Here is a 12,500-nt window from a genome sequence, read left to right as displayed (position 1 = left end):
GGGGAGGAGAGGGATAAGGAAGGGGTAGGAGGAAAGGTAAGGGTCGCCCACCTGTAATTTGGTGTAGGGTGTGACCCCTCCCATGCAGGTCACCCCTCCTTCGTGATCTGACCACGTGATAACTCCTTTCGTCCCGCCCTCCCTCTCTCCCTCTCCGTCTCCTTCTCTCACGACAGACTGACACGGAGACAAACGAATGGCGGAGGAGGTATTGGGCTGTGCGAGGCGGATGTGAGCACGAGAAAAGGAACACTCGGTTATAAGTCAGAAATGAGAAAGTAGTGATGTCTTTCTCTTACACACACACATACACACACACACACGTAAGCCACTTCACGTGAATTAAGGAAGCAGTTCGTAAGTCTGTGAGTGGACGGTTGTGATAGCGTGCATGTTAGTCTCGTGTACAATGAAGAGATGTAGTGCTTCTGTCAGTTTCGTGGTGTAGATTGGAGGTGTAGGGGTTCTGTTAGTCTCGTGTACAGTAGAGAGGTGTAGTGGTTCTGTCAGTTTCGTGGTGTAGATTGGAGAAGTGTATTGGTTCTTTTAGTGTCGTGCACAGTGGAGAGTGCTGTGGTGGTGATGGTGGAGCATAGTAAGGAGCTGTCCACTGGCCTCGTTCCAGATCCACTGACCACCTGCCTGCCGCTCTAATTTCCTTTCCTCTCGCATGCTTCACTGCTGCTGCTCCACTCTCATAGCAGTCCTCAGTGCTCCTCTTTATCAAATTGTTGCTGTTACAATAAGTATTAGCATGAAAATTAAAATGGACTGCGGCTATTTTATTTTTTTTTTTATTTGGTGTGGCTGCATCGATCCAACACAGCCAAGAAATTTCCACTACTGCCGTGAATCACCATCCATCCATCCATCCATCCATCATGACATGCAGCAGTGTAGCGAGCCATCATCCATTTATTACTCCATTACGCTGCGCAACAGTGTAGGGAGGCGACAAGCTCTACTCCAGCAGTGAGACACCACGCACCTACCCATCCATCCATCAGGCTCTGGCTCCTGTGGAATGAGCCAACAAGATACACTGCTGCAATGTTCCACCATCCCTTCACCCGTCCATCCGTCCTTCAGGCTGCTGGTGCTCGATGGCTCCTCACTCCTGTTCGTGTGCCTGCCAGGGATACTAATACAAGCTCGTAATGCTGAGAATGTCATAAGATAAGGGGATATTTTTCGTAAGTAATTCATAAACATTATGTATAAATCTGTCATAAGCACTATGAGGTTTGCGCAGTTAACACTGGTTCCGAGGTGTCATAAGGCTAACCTAACCTAACCTAAAAGGCTAACCTAACCTAACCTAACCCAATCTAACCTAACCTAACCTAACTTAACCTAACCTAACCTAACCCAACCCAATCTAACCTAACCTAACCTAACCTAACCTAACCTAACCTAACCTAACTTAACCTAACCTAACCCAATCTAACCTAACCTAACCTAACCTAACCCAACCCAACCCAATCTAACCTAACCTAACCCAACCTAACCCAACCTAACCTAACCTAGCTCAACCCAACCCAACCTAACCTAACCTAACTTAGCCCAACCCAACCCAACCTAACCTAACCTAACCTAACCTAACCTAACCTAACCTAACCTAACCTCACCCAACCTAACCTAACCTAACCTAAGCATCGCCCTAAAGCCAACATGCCGGACAGCAACATGACGCTCGTGTGCACCAACCAGAAGCAGAGGAGAAATTATCCCAGTGAATTAAGTGATGCTGAACTCGTTTAAATACACCAATTAGACCATGCAAGTATTATTTTTGTTACAGACTTGGTGCGGCTTATGTCCTAGTCTCCCTTTCTTTGCCCTTGTCCTCTTCCTCCTCCTCTTACTTTCACCATTGATTTCTCCGTCTCTTCTTTCTTCCTCTGTCTTTTTTTCTCTTTCTTATCCTGCTCACGCCCTGTCTTCTTCCTCTTCTCTCGCTATCCTGTATCATTCTCCTGCTCCTCTCTCTCTCTCTCTCTCTCTCTCTCTCTCTCTCTCTCTCTCTCTCTCTCTCTCTCTCTCTCTCTCTCTCTCTCTCTCTCTCTCTCTCTCTCTCTCTCTCTCTCTCTCTCTCTCTCTCTCTCTCGACCTTCCTTTCCCATCTTATTCCTTGCGTTCCCTTTCGTTTCAACCATAGTTCTCCTCTTCCTTGCCATTCTTCTCCAGCTCTCCTTCCTCCAATCCCCTTTCACTCCTATTTCTCTCGTTTCCCCTTTATTCCTCCATCATGTCCTCTGCCTCACTGCTGCCTTCCTTCTCTATCTGAAGCCACGGGGGATTTGCGGTTCGTAAGGGAGTGGGTGGCGGGGCGGTAGAGCAGAGGGACACACACACACACACACACACACACACACACACACAATAATGAAGAAGGCGAACAACTAGCAAACAAGCAGACAGTCAGCATGCAAATTAGGCACCAGACAACAAAATATATTAACACACACACACACACACACACACACACACACACACACGGACAGAGAAAAAGAGGTAACATCGTGAGAAAGAACAGATAGAGGGTCAGATATAGAAATGCAGACAGACAGGCACCTAGACAGGGATACGGAAACAGCCAGCTAGACGGAGAAAAACACTAACAAAAAGACAGAAATGCGGAGACAGATGGACAGCCAGGTAGACGAAAAGAGACAGAGAAAACTAAAGAAACGGAGCGAGAAAGTGTCAGCCAGACCAAAAAAAAAAAAAAAAAAAACAGTAAAACGGAGACAGACAGACACCCAGACAGAAAGAAGAAGAGAAACTAAAAAAAAAAAAATAGAGAATCAGAGTAAAAGACCACAGCCGGAGAGAGAAAGATAGATACAAACCAAGAAGACGTGGACCCGGGTAGTCCTTACACAGGTTCCAACAACAATAAATAACTGGAGATAATTCATGATTATCCAGAATTATCCAAGGCGGGGACTACAAAAAAACCTGCGCCCCAATTATCCGAACGTGAGGTAAGAGAGTAACCGGATGTGCGAACCTTGCTAACCTTTTTCCTCGAGACTTGGGAGGCAAAGACGGAAAGGAGGACGAAAAGGCGGCGAGGAAAGGGAGGGGAAGGGGGAGGGGGTCAGACAAACAAAAAAAAAGAGTAGGTAGAAAAAAAAAAGGTAATGGACAGGTAACTAGTCCCGAACACTTAGGTGAGTCAGATTTCAGGGGTCCGTCTAAGTGTGGTCGTAACTCAGGTGCGCCGCGGCTCACCTGGGGCTGATTAATGTGCACCCCTGGGTCACCTGCTGCACTAGGGACGATCACGACGTGTGCGCATAGTCCACACGCACACCTACTGCCGCGACCCACGCACACGCACACGCACACACACCATACACCTTCACACACGCACACTTACAAACTTCCACCTAAACACAGTATTTTTTTTTTCTTCGTGTATAACTCTCTCTCTCTCTCTCTCTCTCTCTCTCTCTCTCTCTCTCTCTCTCTCTCTCTCTCTCTCTCTCTCTCTCTCTCTCTCTCTCTCTCTCTCTCTCTCGGCGGAAGTGTCTCATATTAATCAGTGTTTACGAACGAGGCAGATAAATTAACGTAATAAAACGAACAAATTGTAAGTGATGAGCTGATGTAAGAAACCCAAGAACCGAACAGGAAAAATAATAATAATCCGCGAGAACAGGTGGTGGTAGCGGTGGTGGTGATGGTGGTGGTGGTGGTGGTGGTGGTGGTGGTGGTGGTAATAAAGAATTGGTGGGAGATCTGGTTGCAGGTAAAATAGTGAAAAAAAATAATAATAGTAAAATTGAGACCTCTTCCTCTACTATTAGAAGAATGAGTTGTTTTCCCTCTTTTGTTATAAATATTTTTGTAAGTTAATCATTTTTTAACTCCTCCTCCTCCTCTTCCTCCTCTTAGTCTGTCTACGTTTCCCTCTTCACTTTATTTTATTTTTTTTGTCCTATTTCTCAATGGTTTTCTTTACTTGCTTATTTAATCTCTCAAATTTCGTTATTTTCTCATTCATTTCTATTCCTCCTCTTCTTCGCCCGTCGATTTTGTATTTTCAAACGTCTCTTATTCTGTTTTTCATTATCTCTCCTCCTCCTCCTCCTCCTCCTCCTCCTCCTCCTCCTCCTCCTCCTTTTTCACAATAGTGTGCTACATACAGCGCTTATCTGCGTCGCGTGCTGGAAACAATTAATCAGTGAAAATAAATATTATCAGGCGAACGTTACAAATAGTTGCAGGGAAGGCAGAGTGAAAAGGAAGAGAGAAAAAATGGGAAGGGTGGCCGTACGGAATATTAATGAAGAAGCGGAATATGACGATAATTATTGAAAATTTGTTGGCAAGAGGAAGCAATAAATATTTTCCACAGAGAAGACTCCCTGTGGAATGTAAATAAAGACAAGGAATAGGGTGGAGGAGGAGGGGGAGGAGGAGAGAGGGAGAAGAGGTGGAAGGGCATGTGATGATGAAGGTGCGGAGCGAAGAGAATTGAGGAACGGGAGAAAGGAAGGAAGGAATGTGGAAAAAAAGGGAATGGAAGATGAGGAGGAGTAAGAAGCACAAGAAACACAAGAAAAAGAGAGAGAGAGAGAGAGAGAGAACAAAAAATAGCAGTCTTGTTTGTCTTAATGATGCTGTTTGCGGGGAGTTACTGGAGCTGCTCGTGCAATTTACTGGCAAGGAAGCAGGAAAGCAAGACTCGACTAAAAAGGTATTGGAACTGAAGGGAGAGGAGGAGGAGGAGGAGGAGGAGGAGGAGGAGGAGGAGGAGGAGGTAAAGAAAAAAAGTGAAAAAGTAAAGGAAAAGAAAAAAAGACGGAGAGCTAGGAAGTAGAGAGGAGGAGGATAAAGAAGAGATGGAGATGGTGAGGAACATAAGACAGAAAGTAAAGGGTAAAAGGAGAAAGAAGGTGAGAAGGAAAAGACGGAGGTGGTGGTGGCGGTGGTGGTGGTGGTGGTGGTGGTCGTGGTGGTGGTGAAGGTAAATTGAGAAGAGAGAGAAGAATATGAGATGGAAAAGAGGGAGAAAATGAAAATAAATAGAGGTGAAGGAAAAAAGTACGAACAAAGAGAGAGAGAGAGAGAGAGAGAGAGAGAGAGAGAGAGAGAGAGAGAGAGAGAGAGAGAGAGAGAGAGAGAGAGACCTAATCATATCCTGAGAATTACAAAAAAAACGTTAGAATATATAATAATAATAATAATAATAATAATAATAATAATAATAATAATAATAATAATAATAATAATAATCTAATTAAGTTGTAACAGGAACCCAACAGTGACAATTATTTTCCTTTATTCCCGTCACACGTAGAAACCTTTCAACCCTTTCCCTGTCCCTCGCCACCTGTCCTCCTCCGTCCCCGCCCGGAACCACCGCGTCCCCACCTGCCACACCTGTCCTCGCCTCTTCCTGTCCTCGTATGTTTTGTGGGGGTCTCATTCCTCGTCCTCCGCTTCAGTTATTTCTTATCATATTCCTCTTTTTATTCGTTAGATATGCATATTTCCTCCTGTTTATTATTCATGTATTTGTTTGTATGTTTATATGTGTATTTTATTCATTATTAATTTATTCAGCCTGTATTTTTATCTGTGTGTGTGTGTGTGTGTGTGTGTGTGTGTGTGTGTGTGTGTGTGTGTGTGTGTGTGTGTGTGTGTGTGTGTGTGTGTGTGTGTGTGTGTGTGTGTGTGTGTGTGTGTGTGTGTGTGTGTGTGTGTACCCGGTCCTGTCAGCCGTTCGCACAGTGTTACCTGACGCCATAATCACCTGGGCGTCAGCAGTGCCCCGCTGACGCCCCCTGACAGCCCGGCCGCCGGTGATGGATTACCTGGCGAGGCCCCTGGCTACACACAGACCGTCAGCCGCCGCCGCCGCCGCCGCCGCCGCCGCCGCCGCCGCCACCACCACCACCACCACCACCACCACCATCACCACCACCAAGATTCCTTTTAACTTTCATTTTTTTCGTCTTTACCCTCTCTATATATATTTTTTTCTTCGTCTCTCTCTCTCTCCCTATCTTTTTTTTCTCTGTTTTTCCTTTACTCGTTCTTTGTTTTTCTTTTTTTCATCATCGTCATCATCATCATCATCATCATCATCATCATCATCATGTTGTTGTTGTTGTTGTTGTTGTTGTTGTTGTTGTTGTTGTTGTTGTTGTTGTTGTTGTTGTTGTTTGTCGTTGTTACTGGTACCACTATTCTTCTTCTTCTTCCTCTTCTTCTTCTTCTTCTTCTTCTTCTTCTTCTTCTTCTTCTTCTTCTCCTTGCTTCTTCTTCTTCTTCTTTTCTTCTTCTTCCTCTTCTTAATAATAATAATAATAATAATAATAATAATAATAATAATAATAATAATAATACCCTGCTCCTCTCCTTCCCTATCAGCATAGAATATAAACTTCACATAATGTCCTTATAATATTTTTTAGTCCCTTGGGTGAAAGGTCGCTGGAGGAGGTGGATATTTTTTCTACGCATATTTTTTTAATCTCACAAGCATTGGCGGGCCGACTGTTTTTCTCTCTCTCTTACTCACACACACACACACACACACACACACACACACACACACACACACACACACACACACACACACACACACACACACACACACACACACACACACACACACACACACACACACACACACACACACACACACACACACACACACACACACACACACACACACACACACACACACACACACACACACACACACACACACACACACACACACACACACACACACACACACACATGAACACACACACATGAACACACATATATTTTTCGCCTTGCTGTGTTTAGTTTTAGACAACTCTGCGGGGCGGCTGAGGAAGGTGGAAGAAGACGAAGAGGAGTAGGATGAAGATGAAGGAGGAGGAGGAGGAGGAGGAGGAGGAGGAGGAGGAGGAGGAGGAGGAGATTTATAAACAACTCTTCCCTAGCGAGGTGATCTATACTCACATGCTTTGATTCACCTGACCACTTGGAGCCCTCAGGTGAGGTTAGGCTGGCCAGGTAACCACTGAGAGCGGCTTCCGTTCTGCGGCCAGCCACTCATCCTCGCCCAGCCTGAGAGACGCCACATGTAGCCAATCTCAGCCTTGTTAAGACATTCAGGCCAATCAGACCCTTTTCCCCTCTCAGCTCGTCAGCCTTATAATCAGGGGGGCGAGGGGGCATTTCTCTAATCACCTCGTCGGGCACTCAGATCATTAGCGCAGTACCCAGGTAATCAGACACCTGAGATGACAATCAGATAAAGGGCAGATGAAATTAGGCTCTCCGTGGACAGTCACAGGCAGAAGTTGATCAGATATTGACGGCAAACAGGTGCACGACAGGATAATGACATGCGCGCAGGGGCAATCAGATCACGATAATTAGCAGGGAAGAGAGACATACCGGACGCGGACACAGGCAATCAGATGCGGAAAAGACACTTAATTGCACGTCCCTCCCCACGCTATCTTGCGTTGTTACCTTCATGAACGGACAGCGCGGACACACAGCGAGGAAGAGGAGTAGAACTAAGAGGAGAACAGGTATGTGAAGAAAGAGTGAGGAACAGTATCAATGGAAAAAAAAATAGATGAAGAAGGTTATTATCTTCATAGAGGGAGGGAGAAGAGGACACACAGCGAGAGAGAGGAAGAGGAATAAAACTAAGAGCACAAGTGAAGAAATAAGAGAACAGGGAAAATTACCTATGAAAAATAATAGATAAGACTGTATTATCTTCACGAAAGGACAAGAGGATACTGATTGAGAAAGAGGAGTAGAACTAAGAAGAATATAAATGTAAAGAGAAGGAAAGGAAGAAAAGCACCAATTTATTATTAAAACATAACTTCACAGCGAAGCACAACTAGAAGGAAAAGGAATAAGTGCAGAAATAAGAGGAACAGAAGTATTAGGAGGAAGAGGAGGAGAACAGATAACAGATTGAATTATAGCACTTTCGTAAAGGGAGGAGAGGACATAAAAGGAAAAAGAGAAAGAGGAGGATGAATAAAAAAGAGGAGTTTGAGTTTCAGAAGAGATAGTAAAGAGATCAAAGAGGCAAGATGATGCAAAAGCACACACGAAAAGGAAGAGGAAGAGGAAGAAGAGTGAAATTAGGAAGAGAAGGAGAGGAGAGGAGTAGGAAACAATCAGCAAAGGAATAAACAAAGAACATGAGATAATAAATAACACAAAAACACGCACAGTGAAAGAGAGGAGTAAGAGAAGAAGAAAGAAGAGGAGGATCAAGACAGGGAGGAGAAGTCACAAGGAGATAAACACACACACACACACACACACACACACACACACACACACACACACACACACACACACACACACACACACACACACACACACACACACACAGGAAAATAAGATAATAACACCGTAATGAAGATGTAAGCTGGAGACACGTAAGAAAGAATGCTGGACGTGAGAGAGGGAGAGAGTCACACAGAGAGGATCGAAAAAACAAAAAGAGAGAGAGAGAGAGGGAGAAAGAAGGTGAAGGACAACCATAACAAAGCGTGTCGGAACCCATTTGCGATCCTCCAGAACCGAGAGAAAGATAAACTGAAGCCGACAGACGCGCCGCGCAGACACAGACATAAAACATCGGTACAGAGAGAGAAAAGAGAGAAAAATACACCACATCCTCACACAAAAAAATAATAAAAAAAAGCAGGAGAACGAAAAGAGAGGATAAAAATATATGTATTATAGTCAACGCTCCTAAAACGAAAGGCAAAAACAATAGAAAGAAGATTGCAATGTGTTGGTGCTAGTGGTGGTGGTGGTGGTGGTGGTGGTGGTGGATCTTCTTGTGGTTCCAGGGAGTTTTATTTACAACACCGTGGAACAGCAGGGGTGGGATTCAGGTTTGGTGTTGAAATTATAATAGGGAGACAGCACGCAAACTAATCCTGATTTATCACCTGAATACATTATGTCTCTCTCTCTCTCTCTTTCTCTTTCTCTTTTTTTCCTTTCTCATTCACTTTTTTTTTATCTGTCCTTAGTCCACGGCCGCTCTAGTGTGCCAGGTTGGGGTGTTTGCCTGTGTGGGGGTGTGTGGGAGTGTTGGGGAGTGAAGGGGAGATGTTGGGGGTTTGTGCGTCTCGGTTTATGTTTGTCTGGGGAGAAGATCGAGAGTGGGTTGGGGAGATGGGTTGGGGGGATGGGTTGGGGGTGTGGGGGAGTAAGGCTTTCTTCTTTATGTTTTATTATTACTTTTTTCTCTGTTGCCCAATTTCGTCTACTCTTCCTTCCATTGTAATCTTGTTGTGTCTTAGTTTTCCTCCTTCATTCATCTTATTTATCTCCTCCTTTGTTATGCACGCTTTTATTTTTTGTGTCTTCCTCTGTTCCTCTCTCTCTCTCTCTCTCTCTCTCTCTCTCTCTCTCTCTCTCTCTCTCTCTCTCTCTCTCTCTCTCTCTCTCTCTCTCTCTCTCTCTCTCGTAGTTTCCTTCTTTCTCTCGTTCTTCTTTCGTGTTTTATCTTTTCTTTCTTGTATATCATCATCATCATCATCATCATCATCATCATCATCATCATCATCATCATCATTATCACTTTGTTCTTTCTTGTTCTTGTTCTTGATCTTCTTTTTCTTTCTTTCTTCTTCTTTCTTCTTCTTCTTCTTCTTCTTCTTCTTCTGTCTCATGCAATTTCATAATCATCATCACCTGCATTATCTCATTACTTCATCTTCTCTTCCTCCTCCTCCTACTAATTTTTTCCATTCTGTTTTCATATTGTTTGTTCTTCTAATAGTATATCTCTTCCATTTTCATCACCATAATCATCACTATTATATATATCTCCCTTCCTTTACTTGTCTACCGCCGCTTCTCCTCTTTCTCCTCTTGTTGTTTTTGATGTTACTAGTGGTGGCCGTGGCAGTGTTGTTGTTGTTGTTGTTGTTGTTGTTGCTGCATTCTTTTCTTCTACATGTTCTTTCGTCTTATTTCTTCTTTTCTTTTTTCTTTTCTTGTTTTTTCTTTTCTTCATCTTCCTTTCCTCCTCCTCCTCCTCCTCCTCCTCCTCCTCCTCCTCCTCCTCCTCCTCCTCCTCCTCCTCCTCCTCCTCCTTCCTGCCTGTCTCCTCTCTTCTTTAATCCCTCTCTCCGTTTTCCCATCTCTCCTCTGTCTACCTGCCTCGTCTCGTCCTCCTCCTCCTCCTCCTCCTCCTCCTCCTCCTCCTCCTCCTCCTCCTCCTCCTCCTCCTCCTCCACACCGTCTCACCTGATTGTAATGGACAGGTACAGTTTCCACAGGTGTGCTCCTGATGTGGCAATAAGTTCAGGTAAGCGACTGAGTTTGTTGTTTGTCACCCTTGCACGTTACGTATATATATAGTTTTTGTTTCGCCTCTGTGTGTATGTATGTATGTATGTATGTATGTATGTATGTATGTATGTATGTATTGTTTATTTTTGTGATTTTCTGAGGTTGTTTATTTTTCTCTCGTTTCTGTTTTGTAGATTTGTCTCTCTCTCTCTCTCTCTCTCTCTCTCTCTCTCTCTCTCTCTCTCTCTCTCTCTCTCTCTCTCTCTCTCTCTCTCTCTCTCTCTCTCTCTCTCTCTCTCTCTCTCTCTCTCTCTCTCTCTCTCTCCTTGTTTGGCTCGATTTAAATTATTATTCTGTTTACCGTCGTTTCGTAGCAAGCGCGCGCGCGCACACACACACACACACACACACACACACACACACACACACACACACACACACACACACACACACACACACACACACACACACACACACACACACACACACACACACACACACACACACACACACACACACACACACACACACACACACACACACACACACAGCCTCCCCCTCAGGTCAAAAAAGAGGCCAAGAGGTCACTGCCACGGGGGTCAATCCAAGCATCCTCATCCATCCATCCATCCATTCATCCATTCATCCATCTGTCTCTCTGTCCGTCCGTCCATTCGTTCGTCCCTGCCGCGTGACACTGGACTCAGAAAAGCCTTGGCAATATTTTTTTTTTTTTGTGGTAATATTTTTCTCTCTCATTGTCAGGTGAAGGAACGCGAACCTGTGCCTTTTGTAAGACTGTTTTATAATGTTGATACTTTTTGTACCCTGTTTGAGGCGAGTTCCAGAGAGAGATGGGGGGAGAGAGGGAGAGGGAGAGAGAGATAGTATCAATGGACCTAGATTGACATGGATCTTCTGTTTGTGTCGTGCATAAGGGAGTGGGGGTGAGGGAGGGAAAGGTTTGTGGGGAGAGGGGAGGGAGATAGAAAGGTGCATGCTTGGGTGAAGGAGAGGAGAGAGAGAAAAGTAAAGGTGATAAATGGTAAGGTAGAGAGAATTCTGGAGAGGGAGAGAAAGGAAAGGAAAGGAGAGTAGAGAGAATGTGGAAATAATGTGTATGGGGAAAGGAAGAGAGAGAGAAAAGAAAGAGATAAAGAAAGGTGAAGAAGAGGGAATCTCAAAGAAAGAGGAGGAGGAGGAGGAGGAAAGCAATAGAGTAGAAAATGTGGATAAGGAGTATGGAGAGAAGGAAAGTAAGAGAAATTTTAGAGAGGGAGAAGGAGGAGGAAATAAAAAGAGAATGAGAGAATGTGGAAACGGAAAAAGGAAAGACGTGGGAAGAGGAGAGAGTAAAGGAGGGAAGAAAGAGGGACAAAAGGAGAAGGAAAGAAAAAGAATAAGAGAATGTGGAGATTAGAAAAAAAGACGTAGAAAGACGAAGGAGTAAAGGAGGGAAGAAGAAGGGACTGAAGGAAGGAGGAAAGAAAAGGAAAACAAAAAATGTAGAAATGGGAAGAAAGGAAGAAAAGGAGAATAGAAGAAAATTAAAAATGGAAAAAAAGGGAAGACGAAGGAGTAAAGGAGGGAAGGAAGAGGAAGGGAAAGAGGAGAAAAACATAAAAATAGAGAGTAACGGAAGGAAGAAGAAGAGACAGAAGGATGAAAGAAGAAAAGGAGAACAAGGGAATGTGGAGATGGAAAAAAAAATACGAGGGAAGAAGAGGGAGTAAAGGAGGGAAGGAGGAGGGACAGAAGGCTTGGTACGTATCATCTTGTCCCTCCAAACAGAGTCAGTCAAGATCTTATTGTGTGACTCGACAGTAAATCAGTCTCTCTGTGGCCTTAGCTACCTTGATGGTATTATTATTATTATTATTGTTGTTGTTGTTGTTGTTGTTGTTGTTGTTGTTGTTGTTGTTGTTGTTGTTGTTGTTGTTGTTGTTGTTACTACTGTTACTGTACTGATGTTACTGCTGCTCCTACTACTACTACTACTACTACTACTACTACTACTACTACTACTACTACTACTACTACTACTACTACTACTACTACTACTACTAAAGTTACATGTTTATTAATACTAGAATCACCACCACCATCACCACCACCACCACCACCACTACCACCACCACCACCACCACCACCACAACCACCACCACAACTCTCTCCCCAACTCTCCTCCCCAACAG

General features: G+C 44.1%; 1 long non-coding RNA gene across 1 annotated transcript in view; it reads left to right on the top strand.

The window, feature by feature from the left end:
• The window catches only part of LOC135115034 (uncharacterized), a 296,581-nt gene that overhangs the window by 19,678 nt on the left and 264,403 nt on the right, over window positions 1-12,500 (top strand). The window lies entirely within an intron of this gene.

Source organism: Scylla paramamosain, chromosome 28 (assembly GCF_035594125.1).
Source record: "Scylla paramamosain isolate STU-SP2022 chromosome 28, ASM3559412v1, whole genome shotgun sequence".
NCBI classification, from domain to species: domain Eukaryota; kingdom Metazoa; phylum Arthropoda; class Malacostraca; order Decapoda; family Portunidae; genus Scylla; species Scylla paramamosain.
Note: the sequence above shows the minus strand (reverse complement) of the source record. Positions and strands in the feature narration are given on the sequence as shown.